This window comes from Symsagittifera roscoffensis, chromosome 3 (assembly GCF_963678635.1).
Source record: "Symsagittifera roscoffensis chromosome 3, txSymRosc1.1, whole genome shotgun sequence".
Lineage (NCBI taxonomy): Eukaryota > Metazoa > Xenacoelomorpha > Acoela > Convolutidae > Symsagittifera > Symsagittifera roscoffensis.
Window position 1 is genome coordinate 28,942,830 of NC_087064.1, and position 16,903 is coordinate 28,959,732.

The following is a 16,903-nucleotide window of genomic DNA, read 5'->3' on the forward strand; positions in this document are numbered from 1 at the left end:
ATCGTTCATTTTCACAACGACAAAATTTCCAACAACAAACAACAAATTTCGTAAATTTTAATGATAACCCACGAAATCCAACAGACCCAAGTGAGAACTATCCATTTTTTCAACCGAATAAAAATAGTGAACAGCCATACCAAAATAAACAAAAAACACCTTACTATACACCTAATAATCTTTCATCAGATGATGACAATTTTCATGACCAAAACCATCAACAAAATTTTCAAAACCAAAGACTCCACTGTTATCACATAAATCAACCAGATATTTTTTAACCATATACACGAGAACAACATATGCGACAACCTAGACCGAATCACGCATCTCAAAATAATAATTTTGACTCACAAAACCCAGCAAATACTGATTATTTTCAACCAACGCAAATGCAAAATGAGATACCACTACCATATTATTTGCAACAAAATGAAAAAACAAAAAATCAACTGACAAATTTTTCACAAATGCCAAATGCCGCAGAATCACTACAAATGACTATAAATCCATACCTCATAGGTGGATCATCAATAACATCAAATAAACCACTAATGGTATTCACAGGCACAGACCCTGAATATTTTGTAGAAGACTATTTAAACGCAAACACAGCAAATTTAATTTTAAATATCGGACCTGAACCAATTATTACACCACTCCATCAAAATTGGATACATAGACGCACAGCGTCAATCCAAACAACACTTGATGGCGCAGCTCAGAAAGGGTTTTCAGTTTTAGCAATAGACATAAAAACATATTGGAAAAGATTTACACAAGAAATTTTAAAAAAAGGTTTGATTCTGAAAGAAATAAACAACACCAAAGAGTTTTATGCAATGAAATTCGTAGACTACCAAACGAAACAATTAAACAATTGGCAGTTAGAAGCGAAACACTAGCTCAAAAATCATTTTCACTGAACACTCATGATTATAAAAACACGAAAATTTCACAATTTTTAATGATGACTCTAACACCCCAATTAAGAAAAATAGCTACTAAAAAGAAAGCATCACATCCCTCATCAATTCGAGAACCAGATTTAGATTTCAGAAAACTAGTTGACAAATTAGAACAAGCAGATATCACAATGAAAATCGAAAAAACAGAAAATCTTAAACTACAATACGTTAAAAGAATCGAAACAAATACTACACATATAAACAACAAACACGATTCAGATGTAGAACTAACTGAAAAAATCACTAAAATTTAAACATATATGAGAAAAATCCCAATTTCAAAGGTAAGCCATCTTTCAAGAAATGGTGTAATTATTGCCGAAGATACGGACACAGCATTGCCAAAGTAGACAAAAACAAAAGTAGAAAGAACCAAATAAATCATTCTATCAATACATGAAAAAGGATCAAAATTTACCTAACAAAAATATACATAATAATAACAGCTCTGGTAAACCACTGCCAAATAATTCAAATTACTCAAGAAACCAATCACCCTATAACTCTAGTTATAGAGGTAGATCACCAGAACAAAGAAATTCACGAAATTTCTCACAAAATAGATATAGTCGATCAAATAGCCAAAATAACCAATATAGAAACAAATATTCACGATCAAATTCAAACAGAACCGAATTTTTTGATACCAGTTCCCATTCAAATTCTAGGAATAGACACTATTCAAACGATAGATCACGTAATTCATCGTACAAAAGAAATAGACACTACTCAAATAACAGAAATAGAAGTTATTCAAACAACAGAAATCAACGTTACCAAAACAAAAGATCAAGAAACAATTCCTACAACAGATCTAATTATCCAGTAAACAAAATAAATTACTATAATAGGTCACGAAACAACTCACAATATAGGAGTCCCAATTATAACAATCGAAGAAATTATTCTCAATCACCTTATAGGAACAACAAGCGTTACCCTGATTCCCACCACAAATATAGAAGTAACACACCGAAACATCAGCGACAAATTAATCAGGTACACGCAACTGAAGAAACATTTTAAGATCCCCCTGGTATTGACAACACAGAAAGTACCGAACTACAATTAAACCACATTAATTGTGAATCATCAGACAGCAAAAGTGATACAAATAACACCATCTCAGTTAAAATGATCACAGTCGAAAACGACTACGAACCCATTGCATACGAGCAACCCTTCAGTTCACACATTTACAAAAATCAATCGGAATTTCTTCACGACTACTATACTAGACCCAGAAGAAACGATGTATCAGTTGAACAAAATGTAAATGAAATAAATACAGTAGTCAATAACGAAAAACAACGCTCAAGCACAAATCACATTTACCAAAACATACAAAAAGAAATGCCAAGAAAAAAATTTGGACAATCCCATTTCTCTTAGAAAGCCCAAAAAGTAAAGAATTTCAACCACACGATCTTGAAATATATTTTTTAATTGATTCAGGAGCAGAATCAAATATTATTAACATCCCTACTTGGAATGAAATCAAATCGTTACATCCAATCCTAACACATATAAAAACAGCCAGTAAGTTAGCAACAGCACAAGGATCAACATTAGTAAATTACGGAAAAATTCAGCTTTTCCTTGTTCCCACTAGAACAATGGAACAAAATAAAATACTAAATAAACAATTTAAACAAACATTTCACATTACAGACATAAAACACGAAATCATTGGCATACCATTTATAACTGAGTATATTTCCACAATAAACATTTTGAACAGCAAATTTTATATAAAAGATAAATACACAAGGACAAAAAACACATCCTTAACATTCTTTCAAAGATTAAACAAACAACCGCCAATTTTCTCCAAATTTTATCCTATTTACAATCAGGAACGAAAATACCTGAAACCACTATCAGGAAATGTTTATAACTTTACAATCAAACAAGTCCACCAGTACAATAAAGACCAAACAAACAACCTCTCTCTATGTCAGACCTTGAATTTAAACCCATCCATAAATTTTTTCGAATCACATTTTCATCCATAAAATATATGAAACATTCAAACTCAGATATTATTTCATTACACGTATATAACAATTCACCATACCAGATAACACTACCCTTAGGACTCTTAGGATACTGCGAAACAAATGCTACAACTTCACCCACAAATGAAGTAGCATATCGAGTCAATAATATACTACAATTACTAGAAATATGTCAATCCACAATTCTTGATGAAGAATTATCAATAACGAACATAATAAGCAACGAAAAAATAAACACTGACTACTTCACAAAAACACCATATTTTAAACCAACGTTTAAAATATCACATTATACGGAAGAACAACAAAGTTTTTAACAATGTTTAATTTTCAACATTCTCAAATAACACAAAAAGAATTCGATAAATTAGCCAAACTATTATTAAAATTTCCAACAGTTTATGCAACATCAAAATTCGATGTTGGAAAAATTAGTTCACCACAACATTTACATTTAAAACCTGACGCAGTTTTCAAAAAGCAAAGAGCAAGTAAAGTACGATACATTTACAAGATAAAGTAAACAGACTACTTGAAATTTCAGAATAATATGAAATTATATCACCAGTAAACAAAGAACAGGTAAAGTAAAACAAAGAACAAAGTAAAGAACAACCAAAAGGTAACACCTTTATCAACCCAGTTATCATCTTAGCTAAAAGAGAATCACTAAAAATCGTTCTAGATGCTAGATACCTCAATTCACTAATTGACGAATCTATATGTATTTGGCCCATTGAACCTATTCAAGTAATTCTAACAAAAATAAATGGTAAATATTTCACAACCGCAGATATGAATAGTGCATACAATCAAATGCCACTAGATGAACAATCACGACGATTAACACAATTCGTTATTGGAAATCAACAATACGAATTCAATAGATTAATCTATGGAATTTCCATAGGACCAGCAGCTTTTTTAGCTTTTATGAGTAAAATTTTTAGACCACTTATACTCAAAAAACATGAAATCACATACTTAGATGATGTTTTCATGCAATCACAAACGAAAGACGAAATGTTTATAATTTTAGAACAATATCATCAAATACTCAAAAATGAATACATGAAAGCAGCCCCAGACAAATCACATTTTTTCCTAACACGCGTAAATATTCTTGGCCACATTATCGAAAGAAACACTATAACTCCATTGAAATCACGAATACACGCCATTCAGAAACTTCAACCACCCACAAATAAAAAGAAAATCCAAGAATTCCTTGGAATGTTAAATTTCTTAAGTAAATATGTATACAAAATGCAATTATACTTAAGACCTTTCTATAACATCCATAGACAACAAAATAACTTCGAATGGACTACCGAACATCAAACAAGATTCGAAGAAATTACAAAAATTGTTAACAGAACAAATATCAAATACAATCCCAGATCCAAATCAACCATTTTATGCAATGTGCGATGCTTCAAATTTTGGCATCGGCGCAGCATTGCTACAATAACACAGTGGAACAAACAAAATGAATCTTATATCAGCAAATTCTCGCTTATTTACACAAGATGAACTACGACTCTCTACTCTCATGAGAGAATGCACAGCTATAATATAAACACTTACCGGATATGAATTTCTAATACTTGGATCTAAACATCCAACAGTTCTATTTACAGATCATAAACCTATAATATTTCTTTTTACACAGAAATCAAACCCTAACCATAGAGTTTACTGATTTCATTTAAACTTAATGAAATTCCCAAGTTTACATATAGTTTGGACAGCAGGAAAAAATCTTGCATTATCAGATATATTAAGTAGAAATACACTACCTGAACTACTTACACGAAAAACTACAGTTGAAATACCACAAAATATTAAATTCTATCTTGCAAAAAATGAAACATCACCAAGATTGGAATGCAAATATGCAGTAAAAACTGATATAGATTAGTCACAAATAAATAACTTACAACATTTCCCACTTTATTTAGATTGTCAAAATAACCACTATGAAGTAGATCTATTAGGAACATCCACATTCAAACCAATCCTTATTCACATTGGATAAAAAATAATACTCAACAAAAAACAATCAAACAACAACCACACAAAAAAAACACCTTTCCATTGATAGAAAAAGAAAATTTAACTGACAAATTAAATTTATCAGGACCACCAACAAATGATTTAAAAAACACAATAAATCAAGTTCTTGATCTCCATGACCCACTCGACACAATTCTTTGATCAAAATTAGAAGTTGAAATTATTTTTCCTCCACCAACAGAAAAATATCACTACAGTTATTACAAAAATATCAAAACTTTGATCCCGTAATTCGACAACTCAAATCATGGCACAAGTATAAAACAAGCCAACAAAGGCTAATACAACAATATTAGGAAATAAAACACTCCTCCGATACTTTAGAAAATACAATAATACAACTATTAATGAAATTACAGACCTTTTAGAATATCAAACACCCGATTTTAAAGTACCCTGTCTCCCCCTCAGAATGATGCTGATAACATTTAACATATCCCATACACAACATACAAAAGGACACTCAGGATCAGAAAAGACATACTCAAATTTTACACAACATTTTTACTTCCCAAATGCACCAATTTGGATTAAAGTATAATGCAACGATTGCATAATATGTCAATTAAATAAACTTTATCCAAATCAAAAACAAATAGCAACAAAACAAGATTTTAATGGACAAAGTCTATATTTCAACCATAGAATTTCATTCGACATAAAAGGACCAATTTCACCATCCTCCGAAGGAAGTTCTTATATTATGGTAAATGTTGATGCATTTACACACTGCGTAGCACTCAACCCAGTACCACATTGTAATGCTTATTACGCATATACAACACTTTACGATCATTGGATAGCTAAATTCGGACTACCAGAAATACTAGTCACAGATAATGGAACAGAATTCATTAATAACGAAATCATCACATTATGCCACCTGTATAATATTAAACATAAACTACGAACATCTCATGCACCTTGGACAAATGGATTAGTCGAAGGTATGAACCGTTCACTACAAGAATATCTTCGATGCATCATTAATGGAAATGATACACGATACACTGAATGGCCAACAGATGTAAAATTATTCCCATTATCCTATAATTCACAAATTACAACAACTTTAGGAATGTCACCATACGAAATGGTTTGTAATCAAAAGCCACGAAAACCAATCATGTTTACAGCAAACGCTCATAAAAATGCACAAGGTTATTGTCAACCAAACAAAGATTCAATTTGTTATAACCTAACCTTACACACACATGATGAAGACCATTTTCATCATCCACAAATTTTGAAATTAGCTTCCGGTACACATACCGAATGGATTTTAAAAAAAGATAAAAAACACAATGAAATCTACCAAAAAGTAACAAAGAAACTGTTGCAAAGGCAAAATATAAATAACCAAATTAATTTACGCTTCATGCCAGCTACGGACTTAAAAATTGGAACATTTGTTTTAATTACTAATGTTAATACACAAAAAGGAATTTCCAAAAAATTACAACCACTTCGAAAAGGACCCTACCAAATAATTGATAAACCAACTGAAAAAACATACAAACTTACTGATTTAAATAAAAAAGAAATCGTTCAACACCGTAACAACCAATTACCTTATTACTCAAAAGAATACGCACTCCGCGAATTAACTCAATTATTTTCATTCACAGGTTTACACATCGTTCAAAATAACCCACAAATAGAACAAAATCAAAACGTTAATACCACAAAAATTACAAAAACAATTCAACAGCAAAAAATAGACCCTCAAAGATCGAACACACCAGAACCAAAAATACCTAAAAAAAAGTAAAATAGAAAATTAACAGAAAAAATTTTAAAACAAAAATCAAAAACAAAAATCCGAACATAGAGAATCATCACGTCTTAGAAGCCAACCCAAAAAAACTATAAAACATTCATCCCACAATCTAAAATATTAAAGAAAGTTGAATTTCAGAAACAACCTTGATTTAAGATTACCGTAAACATTCTTTTTAATCACTTTAAACTTTCAAATTTCTGAAAAAAAAACATGCTGAAAATAACCTCGATCAATTTTAGTTCAAATTCAACCAATAGAAATCGTTCAAGTTGTCACCTTTCTATCTCTAACACAAAATTATTTAGCCGATAGAAATTAATCTCCAGGCATATCTATAACTATAACCTAACAACCTCCAGGTCAAAAAAAGGGCAATTTGCTAAAACTTGACAACTAAAAAAACATTACTTCAATATTATAACCCTCCCCAATCAGATTATGCAAAAATCAACAATATTTTCCCAATTCAGACCTCAAAAGTCCCCCAACCAAAAATGGCAAATTAGCCTAAATTAAAAAAGACAACAAATTTATCCAACAAATGAAAACAATACTATGAAGACATACCAAACACCGAAAAAATAGCCCTCAACAATTTTGACAAAACTCAACCCACTTGTCAAAAAATCAATAAATAATTCGACCACACTTGAATTTCGCCTCAAAACTTTAAAAAATATTTGACAAAGGAATCATTTCTTAAATGCTTCTTTTCATAACAGTTGATCACATAAAACAAAAACTTCTGAATCTCTTCATAAAATTTTTCAATCTATTTAAATTTTTGATATACTTTTTCATTGAATCTTTTGAGCTTCTAATAATAATTTCTATAATTTTTGCAATCTTTTTTAAATTTTCTATTCCCTATTTGAAATATATCTCCAACTTTCCCAAATCCTTGACCACATCTACAGGTACGAATACATATAATCTATCTAAATGATACGAACTTTTTTCAGTCGAACATACATTTTTCTTTTATTCATAATTTTCCTCACATTTTTAATCTCCCTCATCATGACAATGGGCAAATATACAAAAAAAGCAACAGTCACCTTTGCCCTAGCAACTAATCTCTTGACACTTTTTATTGAAGAATATTATAATAAACACAAATTTTCCAGTAAAAATTAATTTAAGATACCTTTCCAAAATTGCTAATCAACCACCACCAAACCAGCCCCCACCAACCACATCCCAAGAAAGTCCAATAACACCTATAACTACAAACAACCCCCAAACATCAACACGTATTTCTTTTCAAGACAACCCATACACTTTTGAAGAGCGACACGCACGCCTATCAGAACCACTAGAACCAGTTCATCGACAAGCATCTTTAAGTGAACCAATATATAACTTATATCCCACCTTGCAACAAGACCTCAATCAAGTCAGACACATTAGCCAAAATAAAAATACATCTGAGATACATAGACAAATTATACATCCGCGAAGAAATAGAAATTTTCAAACACCCAGAGTGCATTTTGATATACCTCAATCACCAACACCAACTACCTCAGAACTCTCAAGCAGTACATTTCCAGATACCCCGACACTTACTTCACAACAAAGCATCTCAAATCTTCCATCAGACTATCTAGGTTCAACACCAACATCGGAACAATTTTGTGAAAATCCTTTTAACCCCCCAAATACTATCGAACGACCACCATACTGGACAACACACTCATATACTCAAGGTGAAACGAATATAGTAAATGAACCAATAGATATTTTTTCCGATACAACGCTATCATCATTACCAGAAACACTCTCACTTCCATCAACGCCATCAATAAGTCAAGTCTCACCAACAATTTTCCCTTTAAATTTTCCAAACAACCTCGACGCTAGATACCGAGAACAATCATCGTCAAATATCCCTTTACGATTAGATTGGAATACTTTCGTAGCACCTCCCCCACTATTTGGACAACATCATAAAGTAACCGACTCCATAGTTGGGCACTTAATAGACTACAATATAGACAAGATATCCACGAAGATATCCGAGAACATAACATTCAGATACTTCAGCAAAACAGTCTCCAATTAAAATTTGAAATCGCAGTCAGACTTAATAAGACTTTCCCCTAAGTCCACCAAACATGACAGCTCAATCACTACCTCCTCCATTTATAACAAGTGAAGTAATATATAAATTCGATAGATACACCAAAAACACAATTGGATATATCACATTTTATAACCCATACTCCGGATTATCATACACATGTATATTTAAAAGATATTTATGTTCCAACAAATTTTATTTCTAATTTTTTCCGAACAACATACTAATCCATCCCCTCGTACAGGACGTCAGGGTTTATTAGTAACACACTTTGATTGTGAAGAAAACATTAACAGGATACAAGTTTACAGCAACCTTTTCCGAAAAGAAAGTACATTACTCGCAAGTCTCAAACGGAAATAAAAACCGACTAGACCACGAATTTTTCTATCAGAGTAATATAGAAAGATTACTACATTTTAGCCCTCAAGGCTGAAAAAATGAACTTAGACGACTAAACTGAACACAAAACGACGGAATGGATAGAAACTTTGTAAATTTTCAAGTTTTTCCAGACTTAGCACATCAAGCAGAACTTGAAAAACACCAAGGTCACATTAGACTAGACAGAAATTGCCCCTTTCAAGGAACACAGGGAAGATTGACATACGATCTACATGATAAACATTGGATTCCACATAAAGGTATCAGTGATCCCTCAAATTGCAAAGCAGATACAAAAAAAAGGATATCAAGAAATAATGTTTTTTGATTGGAAAATACAACTTGAAAAAATTCAACTAATACGAGATTTAAAAGACGACACAATTCTTTACCAAGGCATTCGACTTCCTTGCAAAAATGACCAAGGATATTGCGATCCTACAACACGCACACAAGCAACCATAGTATGGTTTCCTGAAGAAACCTGCACAGTTTTCCAAGTCGCAAGAATACACGCTAGATTGATTAAATTTCACCAAAAACATTTTATTGAATCAATCACATTTGAAAAGGTAAACCCAACTCAAAGAGGAAGTACTAAATTTAGAAACATCCATAATATAGAAAATAAGTTGACACATTTTCAAATGTATCACGAAACAGAATTTGCATGTAAATACAAAAACCCACTCTACAAAACACAATACTCCAAAACATTTGTTGAATACGACGAAGGTTTCGACATGACCACTGGAAAAATAGAATTTGACCCCTATGCAACACATCAACTAATAAACGAAGATACATCATACATCCCAGTGAACCTCCGCAAAAACGCAGGAAAGCCTGGTGGAAGACTAGAACCATACGACAGTGAAAGCAAACGTTTACAAGAACTATCATTAATGAACAGTACTGATTTTGGCGCAGTACATTATGACATTCACTTAGATATGAAATTAGACTACAAAATTAGTAGAATTTTTCAAGAAATGTCACTTTCTGAATTAGAAACACTCTATCAACTATGCGAGTTAGAAAGAACACAAATTCTACAATCACTCGCATTAGCAGTTCTAAAAATACCATACGCAGATTTTTGTTATCCCGAAATAGATCAAATTTCCTTGACTCTGAAGGAAACATTTTATGGTTTTATACTTGCACCAAAAAAAGTATCACCACTCTATGTTTTTGAAGATAAAAAATGTTACAAAAGAATCCCCATATTCTACAAAAATAAAGTACATTTTGTTGATACACTTTCAAGACGAACATATTTTTGGGATACTGCAGTCCCAAGTGGATCCGAAAATAGCCAAAACGTCGTACAATTAAACCCTGACGAAGAAAAATACTACCTACTTACCTCATACCCTACACTCATGCAGCCACTAAAAAAGTTTTCACCAGAAAGCATTCGAGCTATTGCTCGCAACCCAAATATCGATTTACAATCAATCGGTACATATTCTAAATCCAATATACAACATCACATTAGAACACAAGACTTTCAAGAACTACTAACACAAATGGACAGTTTACAACGACAATCAATAGACCAAAATTTACAAAAACTTGCAGAAACAGCAGGATTTTCAGATATTTACGCACAAGATTACAGCGGATAATTTAAAAACATCAGACATTACATATATTTAAACGGTGAAAAATATCGACCACAAGATATATCACCAATCAATATTTTTAGTTTTGTAAATCTCAAAAACGAAGTTTTAGCCTTTCTAGGATGGCCCTATTACATCTTAAAAAGATTGATTATCTTATACGCAATGTTTAAATTTTTTTGGATTTATTTTCTCATTATTAAAAGGAATCTATAACACATGCGCAATACATACAAAAGTAAACCGACAAGCCAGCGTAGCACGCATATTATTTGCAGGATTTTTTGGAATATTTTCATCATCAATAAATAAAATCCTCCAAGATGCACAAATTAAAGAATATGATACAAAACTATCAACAAATCCCAACACATACGATGACTAAAATAATAATACAAATGCATTACCTACGGCACCCCATTTGCCAAATCTACATCATGATCATCCATTATCTTTAGTCTCACGAAATTTTCGAAACTTAGCAATCACAAACCCCCCAAACTTAAGACCCAAACACTTACAAAGCCCCATCCAACATTTAGTAACACAACAACCTCCAATTTACGATGCATACGAACAAATCATTGAACAGCCCCATACCGCCACTTTTCAGTCTCAAAATAATCATTTTTTTAGCCCACGATGAGCAGACAAGTTGGATCACTCCACCGATCAAACTCCCACCCTGCCAACCTCCAAAATCCACTCCCTATTATACCACTTTTTGCTTTTCCGCCACCTGATTCACCACAAGCTAATACATCATCAGGCATGAATGCTGACACTAACTCAGATATCACAATTTATACAACTACTTCACAATTCAATAATTCTGATATTGAAACCCCCGATGAGTTCGCCGATTCCGAACCATCCCCTTCTACACATACCCCGACCAGCTCAACAACCTTCTCAAAACCCTCTTTCCGACCTATACAACGCCATAGCCAACATACATCTCCCTACACTCCTTCTCAAGCAACCGCAACATACTCCCCCGATTCAAGTTTCCGAAAAACTAGATAATTTTATAACACTCCAACAACAATTGCTATCTCCCCACACCCTAACTATTCACCAATTATCATCAACAATAACATCATCAAATCCACCAACACCTACACCAATTTCAGATTATACTCCATCATTAGCTCATTCATCCACTTCAACAGAATCATCCACTAGTACTAACCGTGCTTATAGAACTTTTAAACGAAAATTCCCAAATCACCCATTTCCATCGAAACCCGGAACCGCCCGAGAATTTATCAACCATCCAGACCACACCAATACTAGGAATTTTCTTCAAATAACCCTTCCTTTATTTCCCCAATATACACTAAATCAATCCGACTCTAACCCTGAACCACGTCACTTTGTAGATGAACATGTATTAATACCCACACTTCATTGGAGAGCTTAAATTTAATTTCACTAACCCCCTTACGCTACCACTCTATAACACCACTATCGATATTGAACGAAATAAGGACGAAATGTTCAGATTAACAACAGCACTCACTACCCGACATTTTACATACGTAGGATATAAAAAAAATACTAAAACATTCACTGCACCCCGCGCTAACGACTACTCAATTGAATATTACGATCATAACATCATCAGATCTAATCAAGACCAATTTCTTGATGACGATAAATTCGCTAAACCACAAACCACAGAAAAGTTTTTTATTAAATCATCATACATATTCACACTTAACATACTAGATAAAAAGCATGATCACATTTTTTCAAAAGCACTATCAGACATCCAAGCGTTTGAATCATTTCACAACAAATTTTAAACATTTACACTAACCTTTCACTTTCTGACAGCAAAAGAACGCGATTTGCACTGCTCACACGACATCATGTTGAGAACTAAGCAAACACACACTTATACTTATTATCGTTTTATCCAAAATCATTTTCATTTACACACACCATCACGACAACCTCACCACAGATTTCAATTCAATAATTCCAAATACAGCTCACCATTTTTTCTAAACTTCACGTATTGCATTAAAAATACTAACTTCCAAGGCATCCTTCGGAATTATGATCCCGTTACTCAAATGTATATATTTTGTCCCCTCACGAAGACCTTCAACGACGAAGAATCCCGACCCCTGATCTTTCCGCATGAATATATTCAACCCATAGAAGTACCCATTTTAGAATTCATCCATAACACTAAACACAATCATAAAAATTACAATCTAATCCAGAACACATCTCATGAATTTGCAGTAGGCACCGAAGAACTAAAAACCATAAAAGCACTGCAATTGCTTTGGCCACTGCTGCAAACTAAACATATAATACGCATACTAGCAAAACTACTAACTACATCAGACGCTATTCACGACATTTTCCCTCACGGTTTTTTCCCAGACGACTAAAGGTATTTAAGAATTTAATAAATTTCAAACTTACTAATTCAAAATATTACTAACCATTTTATTCAATAATTTGCATTTTCTTTAGTCTTCACATCACGATCACCTTCAAAGCAAGAAAAGACAAATAAAAATATAAACTCTGTTTTCCATTTTAAACTCTATTAAACCAACAGCACTAAAGGATGCAGTAAAATTTATTTCAAAGTAGTAAAATCATTTTTAAATTATTCCCCCAAATGTAGTAAACTTAAATACGATGAAAATCAATTTATACTTTTCAATCCCGAAAGCAGTAAAATTTGGCCTTAAAAGCAGAAAATTCATACAAATGAAATGCAGTACTAACCTTTTCTATAACTTCTGTTTAAACGCACAGAAATTCTATGCACAATCGTACAGCTCGCCCACGAAGAATTGTTTAAAATAATGAATTCAAGTTATAAGTTTGCACTAACAACAACTCAAACAAGCAATAACAAGTTTCCACTTTTCCTTTAACCCGGTTGGAATGGAATTATATAACAACCAAACTAACCAACTCAGCTTACTAAACACCATAAACCATAAACTAACAGCTTGACTAAGAAAAGAAAACCCACGGTACCCAAACCGGATTAAACCAGCTAAAAACTGGATAATTTATTCTTTTAAAGACTATTACCAAGTCTAAAAAAGAAACAATAAAACACCAAAAAGTCGCAAGACAAACCCAAAACAAAAACAATTTGATTTTTGAGAAAAGGACATAACCAACGAAACAAAAAGAAAACAAAAAATAAGATAACAAAAAAGTTAACACAAAACAGGACCCCTCAAAAAACCAGCACGAAATCATACTCCCTTTCCTGGCCTGACCCACCAGAGAGGACGTCTTGAGCATGCTCTATAGCCGGCATAACCCACCGCGCTACATCCACGCTTTGTGACCACATCACTATTTTTGACAAGAGGTACTCAAGTGTGAGTAACTCTTAAGAATAACTGAACTAAAACTAAAACGCTTTTGCGAATACAATTAATCAAAATCATAACTAAAAAATAGAATTAACAAAACTTTATAAAATTTAAATTATAATATGCAGTACATAGATCACGAACAACCACAAAAACGAGCATCCGAAGTCTAGACGACCCCATCACACTCAACCTACAGAATGGCTAAATACAACTGACATGCCGCTCACAATCACGACTCATAAAGGATTTAGAGTACGACTTGGCTTCGCAGAAAAGGACTTCGTTGAATCAGACCAATGACCACCTCGATGTTCAAGTATACGTACAGATCCGAGTTACAAGGCATCCCCTCCAAACACGATTTTCACGCCATTCCCAAACCAGATCGAAACACAGTTCTCCACAACCATTCAAGAACAGACGATCATAGCAAACCATCTCGAAATCAGATTGATTTCGTTGACAGTCATAGTCTTTGTCAAACGATAACTATTAACTTCCTATCGATGACTCCAACTTCTTGCAGCTTTCTTCTCCAAGAACAAAACAGGAAATGATACTCGCCAAATAACAACGACCAACATCCATCCTTCATTACAGATAGAAGATCTAAGATTCAAAACTCTGTAAACCCCGGATGGGTGGAACCAGATATAAACTACATTTATTATTGGCCCAGATTTTAAGGTGCTTATTCCATTCCGGATTATGCCCTGGAGAAATACCATTTTTCGCAAAATAGGACGGTTCGGTCGAGGAAAAGCTTCCAGCCAAAACTTCCCTTTAGATCACTTAGAACAAGCTACTTTTTTTCGAAGGGTTCCACTACGGAAGGTACGCAACCCCCCGGACAGATTTTCAAGAGCTTTTTCCGTTTTTGGAAGGTGCCAAAGGGAACCGCATTTTTCACAAACCATGAAGTTTTAGCGGTGAAAAAGCTTCAGGTCTAAAATATTTAAATAAGTCTAGCGTCTAAAGGAATAAAATTCAAGTTAGTTAAACTAGTCAACCCTTCTTAAGATTTTAGTATGGTTTTTTGGTTTTTTGTAAAAAAAATTTTGGTCTCTCTGAATCATGAAGTTCTAAGAGAAAGTTTACTGCTAGCCTGTGGATCTAAAAAAAATTACAGGTTACAAAAAATAATTGACTCAAATTGATATCGACTACCTTTTAAAGTCCTTCCAATCGGTTCAGCGGTCTTAGAATATATTCATTCAATCTTGTCACCGCTAAATTGGATTTTTTTCACCGCCAACAACTCAGAGACATTTTTTGCAATTCGTTTTCATTGCGCCTCGAAAAACGATATTGCCTAAAATTGCAATAAAGGAGTCGAATTGCCTACAGACTGATACTGAACAATTATAGCCAGCTAACTACTGGAAAACCCTGATTATTTGAATTTCTCTCTCTTTTATAAATTCTATTCTCAGTATGAGTAATTGAGGGTGAGAGAGGGGTCATCGAAAGTAACTCCCACCAAATGAAACTCTAAAATTGGTTTAGGCCTGTTTTTAGTTATAAACACATTGAGCTTGACAAATAGTCAAAAGTTATGTGAGATCGGTTCGGCTGATAGCTCGAATCTCATAACACGTTTTTTGTCCCTTAAACAACCAAAAACCGATTGGTTCGGAAGAGACGGTGAAAAAAAAATACATCGATTTCGGGTATTGGACGTCAATCAGTTGTCAACGGTCAACGAGGCGATCGTTACATAATTGAAACTTTACAAAAAAATGAAATTCAAAATTTTCTGTCTTCTACTTTTCATCCTTTTTTAAAATGTTTTAAGGCATTTTTTGTCGGCGTAGAACGTTTTCGGAAGGTGTGTAACTTCTAGGAAAATGTAACACAGGTGTTTTTATGGTGCTTTTGCCTCTGAACATATCACTCGTCTTCCTTGCAGAGCCCATCAATGCATTCAAACACAGTGTTGACCACAACACGGGCAATTGCAGTCTGGTGATCGATGATGCGCAATCTCGTAGTAATTTCATTGGCATCATTCACTATTCAAAAATTGAACATGATCCCACTGTGAGGTCGTCAAAAATTGGTCTCATCTGTAAAATGGATGCCGTTTTTTCTTCTCGTCGTATTTCGGGCTTGGAGTGAAAACCCTTTCTGAGATTGTTGATATGGAGATCGAAGCTTGATTGAAAACCACTGCACCAGATTCCCTAAAAATAGTGACTATTGATTCTTCATCCGGATCGTGGACCGGTTCTCCCCGGTTTTTACTTTGAAACATATCTTTGGCTCGCCCCTCCGATTGATGCTGGGCATTGCCTTCTCTTCGACTGATGCTGGATCGGTTCCGAGCGTCGCATTTGTTCGCTGATTTCGATAAATTTCAAACTGAAGAATCGACCAAATTACAGGTTGGCCTCATACCATTCCTAGGCTTCCATTCCTTGCATCACCCTATGCTGCTGTCATTCCTGTTCAGATTCATCGCCAGATCGTCCAGCGTTTGGATTCATTGCACTAAAAGTTCACTTCGTTTCTCACTTGGTATGTTACAAGGCCAAATTTCTGAGGCACTGCGTCTTGTCTTCCTTGCATTACCCATGCTTAGCTCAGGTTCCTAAATTC